The 12,796-nt window shown below is 31.4% G+C and overlaps 1 long non-coding RNA gene across 3 annotated transcripts; it reads left to right on the top strand.

The window, feature by feature from the left end:
- Positions 1–8,673: 8,673 nt before the first annotated feature.
- Positions 8,674–11,796, top strand: LOC132311270 (uncharacterized). Of its 3 annotated transcripts, none has more exons than XR_009482917.1 (5): positions 8,674–8,848; positions 8,979–9,037; positions 9,130–9,267; positions 9,371–10,529; positions 11,602–11,796. It is a non-coding gene; the product is annotated as an uncharacterized LOC132311270 (long non-coding RNA). The 3 variants fall into 3 exon arrangements; XR_009482916.1 differs by having other exon boundaries at positions 8,675–9,037; positions 9,371–9,815; positions 10,417–10,529; XR_009482915.1 differs by having other exon boundaries at positions 8,674–9,037.
- Positions 11,797–12,796: the final 1,000 nt, after the last annotated feature.

Here is a 12,796-nt window from a genome sequence, read left to right as displayed (position 1 = left end):
CTGAGACACGGGTTGATGAGGCCTAGGCCCAAACCCGAGGGAATATCAAACAATCAATATGTAACCGAATACAGAATACAAAATGAAATAAGAAATAAAAGTAATAAACTGAAGGAATGCTAATTTAAAATCCTCAAAATATAATTATTAAAATTCGATACTCCAAAACTCCATAAGTTTAACAACCACTACAACAAATTTGGGCTCTTGCCACGAAATTTTTTGCCATGCGTAAAATTTTGTGGCAAAAAGTACCTTTTGGCCACAAAATAAACTTCTTGTGGCTAATATATGAGTGTTTGCCACGGAGTAAATTTTTCGTGGCAAATACTAGTTCTTGCCACGAATATTAGGGACGACCTAAAAATTTGTGGTAAAATGTCAATTTTGCCACAACGAATTAGGGACGACATACAAAGTTATGGCAAAATGCTATTTGTGCCACAAAATTCTATTTGTGGCAATTGTATGTTTCTTTTGCCACAAATATATTTTCGTGGCAAATCACTTTACAATTTGCCATGATATTATTCTTGTGGCAAATATAATTTTTTGGCACGAAGTTTTTTTCTCATGGCTAAAAGATGGATATTGCCACAAATTATTAGTTGTGGCTATGATATGCTCTATTGCCACGAAATTAATTTCGTGCCAAATCTAGTAGTTATTCGCAACAATGCTTTATTCGTGGCAAAAAGCGTCTTTTGCCACGAATTTTCAATCCTTGTGGCGAAATATTTTTTTTACAACGAATTTGTTTTCGTGGCAATTAGGAGCTATTTTGCCACGAATTTTCAATCCTTGTGGTGAAATGCCATTTTTGTCAACGAATTTGTTTTCATGGCAATTAGGATATCTTTGTTGACTATTATTTATTTATTTAGTTTTTATAATTCCTTAAATAAGAGGCCTAGAACACCGAATCCCTAAGCAAATTAATTAATTATTAATAAAAATCCAAAATGGCATTTCCTTTAAATTTGACTCTTTTTAAATATTATTACTTGTCATACAGAAAAGATTAAAAAAAAAACATACCAAATATTCTTATATTGAATTTAAATTAATCATATATATATATATATATATATATATATATATATATATATATATATAAATCCATAATGCAATATTTATAAGTAATTAAAAATTAAAGATATAATAAAAAATATAGATCATATATCAAATCTTAAATAAATTTTACTTCTATTTAGTAAGGGTATAAATAAAAGATTTAGTTATTTGGGAATTAAATGGAATAAAAGATCTTAAAAGTATGTAGGATTTTGTTGGCACAAAGCCTTTAACCAAGGACAATCTAGTGATTTTGGTGATTACAAACTATTAATGGTGTTTGTGGATTAATGTTTAATTATATACATTGAGTGTTATAGATGATTCGTCTTCAAAAATTGACCTCAATGAAGCGATCACATCAATGGAAAAGAATGGATACAAAGAGACATAAATTAAGTTGCAAGGAAACCAAATATTGCAAGTCTATCCAAAGATAGGTTGGACTACAATTAATGAGCAAATAAGCAACTCAAAGAAATTGGAAGAAAGCAAGAATACCTCAAAGCTTAAACAATCATATATGAACAAAGCTTAAAGAAATGAGTAGATAGTATGGGAGTGTTTATGATTCAATGTCAAAGTATTTATGAATCCATTTGAAGCTCATCTTTATAGGACTATGCATATCATATTATCATTCACATGCATGTTCCTATATACACTAGCAATAGACACATGAAATCATTGCTAAAAGAATAAGTTAGTTCAAGTTTGCATAAGCTTTGAAAGAACTCAATACTTGAGCTAGAAATGGTAAGATCATGTACACCAATTGATCATATGTTTTATTTTGGTCTCTAGAAAGTAGAGTTTACGGCATTGAACTTACTTTTTCATCCACAAAGCCTTTGTTACCATGACTTGGTAAATGACTTTACGATTCGGAAATTTTTATGAAAAATTGTTTCTTGGTTTTTTAGCTAAGTATGGAAAATATGATTTTTTTTTAAATAAAGATATTTTCAAAATAATTTTTTCCGATAATTACTTCTTACACTTTAAATAGCTTAAATTGATTTTATGGGATTTTTCATCTGTTGAGGCTGAAATTCGCGCAGTTCGATACGATACCGTTTTCCTGCAAGGAAGAGAGGAGAAGATTGACGAACCTTGACGGTACCGGTGTGGTGCCTGCCAAGAGCTCTCCGACGATCAAATTAGTCACGAATGTCTAAAAAGAAGGCAGAGATTAATAATAGTTTTTTACCTCGTCCCTTCTTTAATGGCTTGGTGCCCTATTTATGGCTGTCGATTGGAATCAAAATCGTTCTGCCGATGTCGATGGTCAATCTTATCTTTCGCTTGTACGAAATCATAGGAGATTTATTGCCAGATTTGTCGGGGATATGATTTAATCCTTTTGACCTCCTCCAGTTATAGTAGGATTATTCTTACCTGTTAAACCACGTCAGATTTGATTTCATTATCCTAATCAATCTTATCGAGGGTAAGGTATGTTTATATTTTTCCCTATCAGTTGCCCCCCATTCCCAAGTTTGCACGTTTAGCTTTGGGAATGTAATAAATAATAATAATTATTATTTTTTTTTTTCAACCCCTGTGAACAGTACCTGCAGGTATTATTCACATAAATAGTAACTCATGATTTTTTTTTTTTTTTTCAAACCCCTGTGAACAGTACCCGCGTGTACTATTCTCGCGGGCACTATTCACGTGAATAGGAACTCATGATTTTTTTTTTTACACCGGAGGGAACAGTACTCTTCCTTTGAAAAGGGAATAAATTGTATGAGTTTCACTCCTTAATAAGGGAATTGAACTTTACGAGTTTTACTCAGCTCGTCCCTTTAGTAAGGGAATTGAACTTTACGAGTTTTACTCAACGCACCTCTTTAATAAAAGATATTTATTTACTATCCCTTATTGTAAGGGGATATTAATTATGAGATTCATTCAACCCGGGTCCTTGTAGTACATGACATTCATTTATTATCCCTTATATTACGGGGATATGGATTATGGGATTCATTCAACCCGGGTCCTAATAATACATGATACTTATCCCCTATAGTCCGGGATATGGATGACGGGATTCATTCAGCCCGGGTCCTTGTAATACAGGACACTCATTTACTATTCCTTTATAGTACGGGGATACGGATTACGGGATTCACTCAGCCCAGGTCCTTGTAATACATGACACTCATTTATTATCCCTTATAGTACGGGGATACTGCACGTATAAACTAAAAGGAATTATATTAAAGACCATCATTGCCTCAAGGCTTATTAAAAATAACACGTGATGTGATGGAGCTACCCTCCATTTAAAATGATTAACTAAGATGCCCCCAGTCTTTATTGTGAATGACTTGATAAGGCTAATTCCAGTCGTGAGACAATTTCTAGTCGGTATACTCATCTGAGTCATTCTCATGATATGTGTTGTCGCTCTGGCTGAAGAACGATTTCTTATATTTGGTATTATTTTCATCCCTGGCGAGAGGGGCTGGCCTCTTCTTGTCCTCTCCTTCCTTCCGTGCACTCATGGTGTCTTCAGCATTGATGTGTTTTTGCGTTCTGATCAGCAACTCTATCATGCTGGTGGGAGGTTCTTTTGATAAGGAGAACAAGAATCTGGAGGTTTGGAGTCCTCCTATGAAAGCGGTCAAAGCTACCTTGTCATCCGCCTCTTCTACCTGTAACATCTCTGCGTTGAATCGGGTGATGTATTCCTGAATCGACTCTTCCTTTTGTTGCTCCACGTTAAACAGGTAGGTAGCCGGCCTCCTATGCCTCTAACCTGCAATGAAGTGGCTCATAAACTGCTTACTCAATTCTTCGAAGGTGTTGATGGTTCCTGGCTTCAACTTGTTGAACCAAACTCTCACTGATCCTTTAAGTGTAGTGGGAAAAGCTCGGCACATGATTTCATTTGGCACAGCGTGTAAATGCATAAGAGCTTGAAAAGTTTCCAGGTGATCGAAGGGATCTTTGGTCCCATCGAAGCTTTCGAACGAGGGCATCCTGAACTTGCTAGGTAGTGGACATTTCATAACGACGGGGCTGAAAGGCAGGTTGGTCCTTTGTACCAGGTCATCTATGGCGGCAGGACCTTTCCCTTTCATAGCCTGTATTACATCTTCAATTTTCCCCTTGAGATCCTTGATCTGCAAGTCGAGATGGGTAACTTTCTTTATCTTTTCCTTAAGACAGAAGGCTATGCTTTCAGCAGGTCGGGAACTCCGTGGGAGAGATGGGTGAACCACCTCTCTATATCGGGTTCCCACCTGGCTTTGTTCCACTTCAGTCTCATTTTGGGGGGGGGGGGGGGGGATGATTATCCTTCTCTTCAAGATTCCCATTACCTCCATTTGGACTTGAGAGATCTTGTCCTAGAAAGTTTTGTTGAACCGGTGGAACAAGGTGTTGCAAGAGCGTTGCATTTTGCTGGATCAACTGGTTCATACCCTGACTCAGAGTTTGAACCTGCAGTTCTAACGCTGCAAGCCGTGCCTGGTCATTTGGGACGTCCAGGTTTTCACCCGACTCTACCCTTTGACCAGATCCCTGTGACGGTGTTCCTTCGGTAATTATACCGGACTGCAAACGTATATACCCAATGAGTAATTAATTGATTCAAGGGAATCGTCGTTCCCACAAACGGCGCCAACTGTTGAGGCTGAAATTCGCGCAGTCCGATACGATACCATTTTCCTGCAAGGAAGAGAGGAGAAGATCGATGAACCTTGACGGCACCGGTGTGGTGCCTGCCAAGAGCTCTCCGAGGATCAAATTAGTCACGAAGGTCTAAAAAGAAGGCAGAGATTAATAATAGTTTTTTACCTCGTCCCTTCTTTAATGGCTTGGTGCCCTATTTATGGCTGTCGATTGGAATCAAAATCGTTCCGCCGATGTCGATGGTCGATCTTATCTTCTGCTTGTACGAAATCATAGGAGATTTATTGCCAGATTTGTCGAGGATATGATTTAATCCTTTTGACCTCCTCCAGTTATAGTAGGATTATTCTTACCTGTTGAACCACGTCAGATTTGATTTCATTATCCTAATCAATCTTATCGAGGGTAGGGTATGTTTATATTTTTCCCTATCATCATCAATTCTATATAGGCCTACATGGAGGATCAAGTTTTACCAAAACTTTTAGGATCTCCAATTTGTACTAAAACTGAATTTTTTTTATTTAGTTAGATTTTGATTTTCTTGTATTTTTTATTGAATCCAAATAGGGGGTACTTCCTTATTTACTTAAATGTTTTCAATGGAAATAAGGTGTGCAGAAGTAACAACCCGTGCTGTCTATCAGATGACTAAACCAGAAAATTTATTTATCTTTCATTTGATTGAACAGATCAGTCATACTATTGATAGGATGTCAAAACCAATGAACTCGCATCTTTTATGGTTTATCAATTGACTGATCAATTCACTAATGTAACCGATCAAATGTGTCCAAGTGGGCGATCAGATGCTTTATGTAACCGATTAGATGGATCAAATTTTAGAAAGCGTGATGAAACAAGATCTGATCCTACCGATCACTTCTATAATTTAACCGATCAGATGCTCCAACTGCCCGAACAGATATAACATATATCCGATCACTTTAGACCAACAGATAACTCAAGTGACCGATTAGATGGACTAAAATTTCAGATTTGGAAAATTAATTTACCCCTAAAGGCTATATTTTTCAAGGGGTTATAAACACACAATGTTTTGGACATTGTGGGGATGCATTAGAGAGAAATGGAGAAACCTTCTTGAGTATCAAAGAGATTTTGTTCTTCATCTTATTCATCATTTCATACATATATCATTCATAGAGTATTGAACTTTATTTGTATTCATTTATACTCTAGTTGTGAGATTTGATTTGCATATCAATCTTTGAGAGATATATTTTGTGCAACAAATTTGTATCTACAATCAATTGTATGGATCGATGTGATCCAGCAGAAGTCTAGGAGAGGACTGTTCTCTCAGTAAGAAGATTAGAAGAGGTGTGCTTCTTGTAACGATTTGCTCTCCACCCGTAAGGAGGTGCCATAGTGGGATTGGAAAAGTTTCAAGAGGGATCTTGAGCCGAAGAAAGATGGAGATAAAACAAGATACACAGATGGGAGCAAAGAGAGGGAAAAAAATAGATATGTCAGCTTTAACTCTAAAAAATGGGTATGACCCATATTTTGTATCTTTTTAAGTTTAAAAGAAGTGTCAACCTCTTATTGGGACATGTTAGTGTGCATGACACAATTTGTCTTGATGGGCAGGATTGAAGCATAATTTTATATATAAAGCATCTAGAGGATGACTTTTAGGTATATTGTAAAAACATAGTGTGATATTTTTGTGTATAAGGCTATGAGTCTATTAGTAAAATATTATCTATTTATCTATTGATTAATTCTTATTATGTATTTCATTACTTATGTTTGATGTATTCTTAAATCATTTATCAATTAGTGTGTATAGTATAAACACACTTATTGATACTTCAAATAATTTTAAACATGATTTTTATTTTTATTTTTTTAGATGTTTGTCTTTTCCAAAAATTTATATTTTCTATCAAATTACACATCATATATGCATTCTAATTTTTGAAAATTAAATATATTAAAAATAAGATTATGTATATTTAGAGTTTATAATTATTTTTTATTTAAATTAATTTACTTAAATTTGATTTATATGATATTTATAGTTCATATCACACTATTTAACAAAATAGTTTAATTATTTAAATAGCTTAAAATATTTTTCAAAAAATTGGACTAAAAATACTTCCAATTAGGTTTATATATATATATATATATATATATATATATATATATATATATATATATATTAAAAATCACGAAATATATTCAGAAGGAAAACAACAAAAAGTGATTTCATTATTTTAAAAATCACAAAAAATATTGAGAAGGAAAACAACAAAAAGTGGTTTCATTATTGGGATGCTAATTTCTCATTCTCTCTTTATTATATTTAACTAAAAATACTTAAATAATTAATTTTTTTATTTATCCATTTTTATTTATTAATATAAAAAAATATTTATTAATTGATATAAAAAGATTTTTTAAAATAGTTTCTATAAAACTCTAAGACAAATTACCTTTTTATCTATTTATTATGAGTTTTTTTATTGAAAAGAAATCTAATTAAAAAATGATATATTTAAAGAAAATAAAATAATTTTTATAAAACTGTACCACAAATTACCTATTTTTATAAAACTGTACCACAAATTACCTATTTTTATAAAACTGTACCACAAATTACCTATTTTATTTTCTATAAAACTTTATCACATATAACCTATATTCATCTATTTATTATTATTATTATTATTTTTAATAAAAGGATATCTAATTAGACAAGGATATATTTAAAGAAAGTAAAATAATTTCTATAAAACTCTATCACAAAAAAATATATTTATTAATTGATGTAATTTTTTTTTAAAAAAGAGTTTCTATAAAACTTTAGCACAAATTACCTATTTATCTATTTATTAGACAAGAATATATTTAAAGAAAATATAATAATTTCTATAAAACTCTATCACAAATTACCTATTTCTATAAAACTGTACCACAAATTACCACTCTAACACAAATTACCTATTTATCTATTTATTAGACAAGAATATATTTATATGAGTTTTTTTAATAAACAGATTTCGATATCTATATATATATATATATACTATTTTTAAAAGTATAGGGGTTAGAGAATTTCAAATCATTAATTTATAATTAATTTTAAAAAATAATTTAAATAAAATATCAATAAGCAAAGTCTAATTAAAATAATTCTATACTATTACCATACAAAGATACTTAATTATAATAAATTAAGAGAATTCCTTTAACCGAAACTTCGAATTCCATTCTCTAAAAGTTTCCTATTAATTTTCTTCGTTTCTTATCAATATTCTTCTCTAATTCGATTTACTTTTCTAATATTTATCTCATACTCCATTTTTTTAGCTATTCACAATTCAACATTCATAAATAGTAGGTTTAAATTATCACCACTAATATCACTCCATTGTTAAACTTATATTGTGATAAAAAGTCCGCTAGAGCTACCTTGTCCAAGCAAATAAATAAATAAATGTATTAAAGCTTCATACCTAAAGTCAAAAAAGTAGTTAAAATTATTTTATGCACTTAGTTACTTAATAAGTTTTATTTTTATCTTTTACTATTTTATGTTATTGATCTATTATGATTTACAGTTATGACTAATTTTTTAAAATTATTAGAAACCAAATATCAAAAATAAAATTATGTATGATTAGAGTTATTAATAATTTTTTATTAAAATTATTTACTTAAATACATGAAAATTAGATTGATTTTTATGATAATATGAAACTTTGGCCTTTTTAAAATGAAAAAATAAAATTAATTTAAAATTTGAATTGTAAATATTTAGTTCAAGTTTTTGAAGAGCATTTTATAAAATATTTAGATAATTTTTAAGCTATTTAAATAATTAAACTATGTTGTACTAAAAATTTTTATAATTAAAATTTTATATTCCGTATTAATTTTATTTTTTTCAACTTTAAAAGCGCCAAAGTTTCACGCCTGGAATTTCGCCAATTGAAAAGGAAAACCCTATTGGGATGCTAAACGAAACATACGGTTTCTCATTCTCCCTTTCTCATTCTCCCTTCGCCACTACTGTCAGCAAACTCTCTTCCATAGGAGAGAATACCACATCTAATCGATTTGTTCTTCAATCTTCCACTGGATCTCTTTATCACTGGTAGGAGCTCTCACTCTGTATTGGGGATTGGATTCAATCTTCGAGTCGATCTCTCCGTCACCGGAAAGAGCTCTCACTCTGTATTAGGGATTTGATTCAATCTTCCACTCGATCTCTCTATCACTTGTAGGAGCTCTTACTCTGTATTGGGGATTTTATTCAATCTTCCACTCTATCTCTCTATCACTGGTAGGAACTCTCACTCTGTATTGGGGATTTGATTCGGATTTTGACGTTCAATAAGTTGTTTAGGGTTTATTAATTTAAGGGAAATTTTGTAGAGAAATTTTGGCATTGGTTGGGGTCAGGAGGAGGAGGAGATGCACCAGCAACTAATATGGAGAAGGATTCTACCTCTCTAAAATCTATAAGCGAGCAATAGAGTTTCATTGAAATCCATTCAAGCCTAAGCATATCAGGTTTTTAAATTTCAATCAATTTCATTTCTATTTTTTTTAATATTTGTTCAATTTTCTTAAAAACATTTGACGTAATTTTTCTCTTATTTTGAATGTAATCTAGGGTTTGTTATTGGTGGATGAAGCAAACTATTCAACTTTTACTTCACGAGCATTCTAGCAGGACAAGTATCTTATATTTGTTGATTTTTTTTTTCCTTCATATTTTCTTCAAATATCGTCTAATAATCTGTATTTTTTATTTTTATTTTCGTTGAATATCATGTATTTGTATTCTTTTAATTTGATTTCCATAATTGAAGATAGATTGAAGATTAGAATTCTTTAGGTGAAAGTTTCTTGTGCGCATACATAGTGTAGTCTTAATTGTGCAATGGAAGTGTTTCAATTGGAAAAATCCAAGCTTGTGGCTTTAGAATCACATTTCATTCTATCAGTTTCGTTTTTTTTGGTAGCAATTTCTAGTTGATTGACTCGAAAACATCTGCCATACATTGAGATCACGTAAGGGCATGAGGGAACTTGACGAGAAGAATTCAGAAACAAAGGTACATCTCTTTTGGTTGGGGAAAAAAATCATTATTAGTTATCTTGTGGGTAGATATCTCAAGTTTAACTGTCATTCCAAAGACCTTTGTGGAGTCTTTTACCCTATGGTTCTTTTTTATTTTTATTTTTTATTGTGTTCTATTATTTATAATCTTAACCAACTCCATTGCAGCACCTGAAATCAAGTACACTTGTAATTTGTATTCAAATTGAGTTAAAGTTGTAGACATCTAAAAGTCTCATTTAGGAATCAAGTACCATGGAAATACCATAAATGTGAGGATATGATGGCTATGCCATGTCTATTTGGATAAGGCCCATATATTTTTCTTCTTTACATCTACCTAACAAATTGATGCCTGGTAAGATTTCAGGTAAGCAATTGTTCTTGTGAAAATATGCCTCTCATACCTTTAAGTTCTCTTTGATATATTAGTTAGAACTTGCAGCTAAGGGTGGCAATTCTAAATGATCTTGCCAGCCAAACTAAAATTTGTCCAATTTCAAGCTGGTTTGGATTTGTTTACAAGTTATTAGAGTGCTATTTTGGTTGAGAAGTCTCTAATGTTTTTATATAAAAAATTTGCCTTTCCATTGCAGGTAAAGTGGGAGGATAACACAACTAGATCAAAATGGGTTATTGTCAATCACGCTACTTTCTTAGTTATTTTTCAAAGGTTATTAGCAGCCCTTGTTCCTCAGAAAGTAATGTGGTAATTTTTTGTTCTTCCTTTTTATTCTAATAATTGTATCAAATAATACGTACTTTGGTTTCTCAGTGAACATTATGATCATAATGATTCTACGTACTTAGTAAAATTGTGTCAATAACTTAATGGTTGTCTGCATCTAACTTCGTGACGTTTGGTCTAGACAATAATTGGAAATAAAAATATTGGTTAAATTAATGGTAATATGATCGACGAAGGGATGGAAATTATGATTGAATAATCAATGAGATACTCAACTTATAAAGACATTCTTTGTTAAAATTGGTTTGTAAAACCACATAAGGGACACTATCTTTTTTTGAGTTGACTTATGAATTGTTAAAGGTTTTTATCTTTTTTTGAGTAGGTTTTTCTTATCATTATCAAATGAAAATAGTGACTAACAGTCAAATCCAATATTTTCTTGGTGTGCTAAGGTTTTATCCTTTTCAAGCAGGGTTTTTTTTTTTTTTTTTTTACATGAAATTTTAGTGATTTTTTTCCCCCTTCTAAATCGCAATTATAGGTATCCATGTCAGAATTGATCTTGTCTATGGTTTTACGGAATGGTTAAACTCTTCTTGTTTGGTTAATTTTGATTGTCTAAAAAATTAATTATTTAGCCAAAGTAAATTAAAAAAAGTTAACATTAAAAATTATGTAAAACTAACTAGTCGATTGATTAAAAATAAAATTAGTAACTTCTAGCTTGGTGTAATATATTGCCCAATAGTTTATAGTAAAATTCTGGTTATGTGATTTGAGTTATTAAAACTCATGGTCTAATTCTCTACCTAATACAAATTTCAAGTTAGTTAGCAGTGACGAGCTTAAAAAAAGGTATGATGATCAATTTTGTTTCAGAAAGTAGATATTCTTAACGGATGTTGATTTTTCAAAGCTTAGCTTTTTAGTGACAAATCTTAATAGTAGTATTTTGTCTTTTCTATTTTGTACTTTTCCTTATCATCTAGAAGAGGAATTGATATTCTTATTCTCTATTTATACTTTTTCTTGGATTCAATTTTTTTTTGACATATGCACTAATTGTATTTATTCGTTGTTTGTTTTGCAGATTTTTGGATGGGCTCATGCTACAAGACTTCAAGCTCTTTTTGTTTAAGATGGTTTAAGTAGTGTATGTCCAAGTCTTTAAACCCTTTGTTTAGGAATCTATAGCACATTTTTGTCTAAGATCTGGAAACATTTTATTTAAGATACTAGCTTGTTTTGGTCCAAATTATTGGAGTTGAAATTGTTTTAGTTGCGAAGACTCATTTTTTTTTTTACGCGATAGGCTTTATTATGTATGCTGTAAATAATATACTTTTTTGTTGGTGTAATTTATGCAATATTAAGTATTTATTTATTTGCATAATCGTGTTGATGTGATAATTTTTTTTTTTTTGATATTATTTCTTATGTTTATAATGTTAATAATTTACAGGTTTGTTTCAAATTCTTATCGTGCCACAATAAATATGTGGCATATTTTTTGTATTTACCATAATATATATTTTTGGCTATTAAATTAATTTTTATTTTATTAATAATAGAATAGCCATGGATAAACTCCGTGGCCTTTTTGGATACATGCCACGGCGTATATTTCGTGGCCTTTTTGGATATTTGTCACGACGTATATTTGTGGACAATTAGATTTATAGTCACGAATGAACTTCGTGAGAAAATGGTTAAATTAGTCACAATATATATTTTCGTTGCAAAAGTATTGAATTAGTCACGATTAATTCCTATATCAAGATTGCTAATTGTCACGAAAGTATTGTTATTTAACTACGAAATAGTTTGTGGCGATAGGAGGTATTTTACCACGAGTTCAAATTTTGTGGTAAAAGTTCCACATTTTGCCACGAAAATTTTTAGTCGTGGTTATTTGCAATCTGTGACGGGGCTATGCCCACGACTGAGCCACGACTGAGCCACGAGCTATTTCTTGTGGTTAAAAGACTTTAGCTACGAAATTTGAAGGTTTTTGCCACGAAGTGTCTTGTGGCAAGAACCCTAATTTGTTGTAGTGAACTTGGGAATCCATCCAGTGGACCCCTTATTAAAAATCCCAACAGAAAATAAAACATCATAAATAGAATCTAAAGTTAAACATAGAAAGGATTCCTACATAGTCGGAGGAATGAATGTCTGTATCTGCACTGCATGTCTAAGCTCTAACCCTGAAACTGACGAATACTTGAAAAATAAGAGAGTGGGTCGGGCCCACATGCAAGTCCTATTATACTACAATCCATACA

Source organism: Cornus florida, unplaced genomic scaffold (genome assembly GCF_030987335.1).
Source record: "Cornus florida cultivar Cherokee Brave unplaced genomic scaffold, ASM3098733v1 CherokeeBrave_3.0.0_Hap2_Chr06, whole genome shotgun sequence".
Lineage (NCBI taxonomy): Eukaryota > Viridiplantae > Streptophyta > Magnoliopsida > Cornales > Cornaceae > Cornus > Cornus florida.
This window is presented reverse-complemented; position numbering and strand designations above follow the sequence as displayed.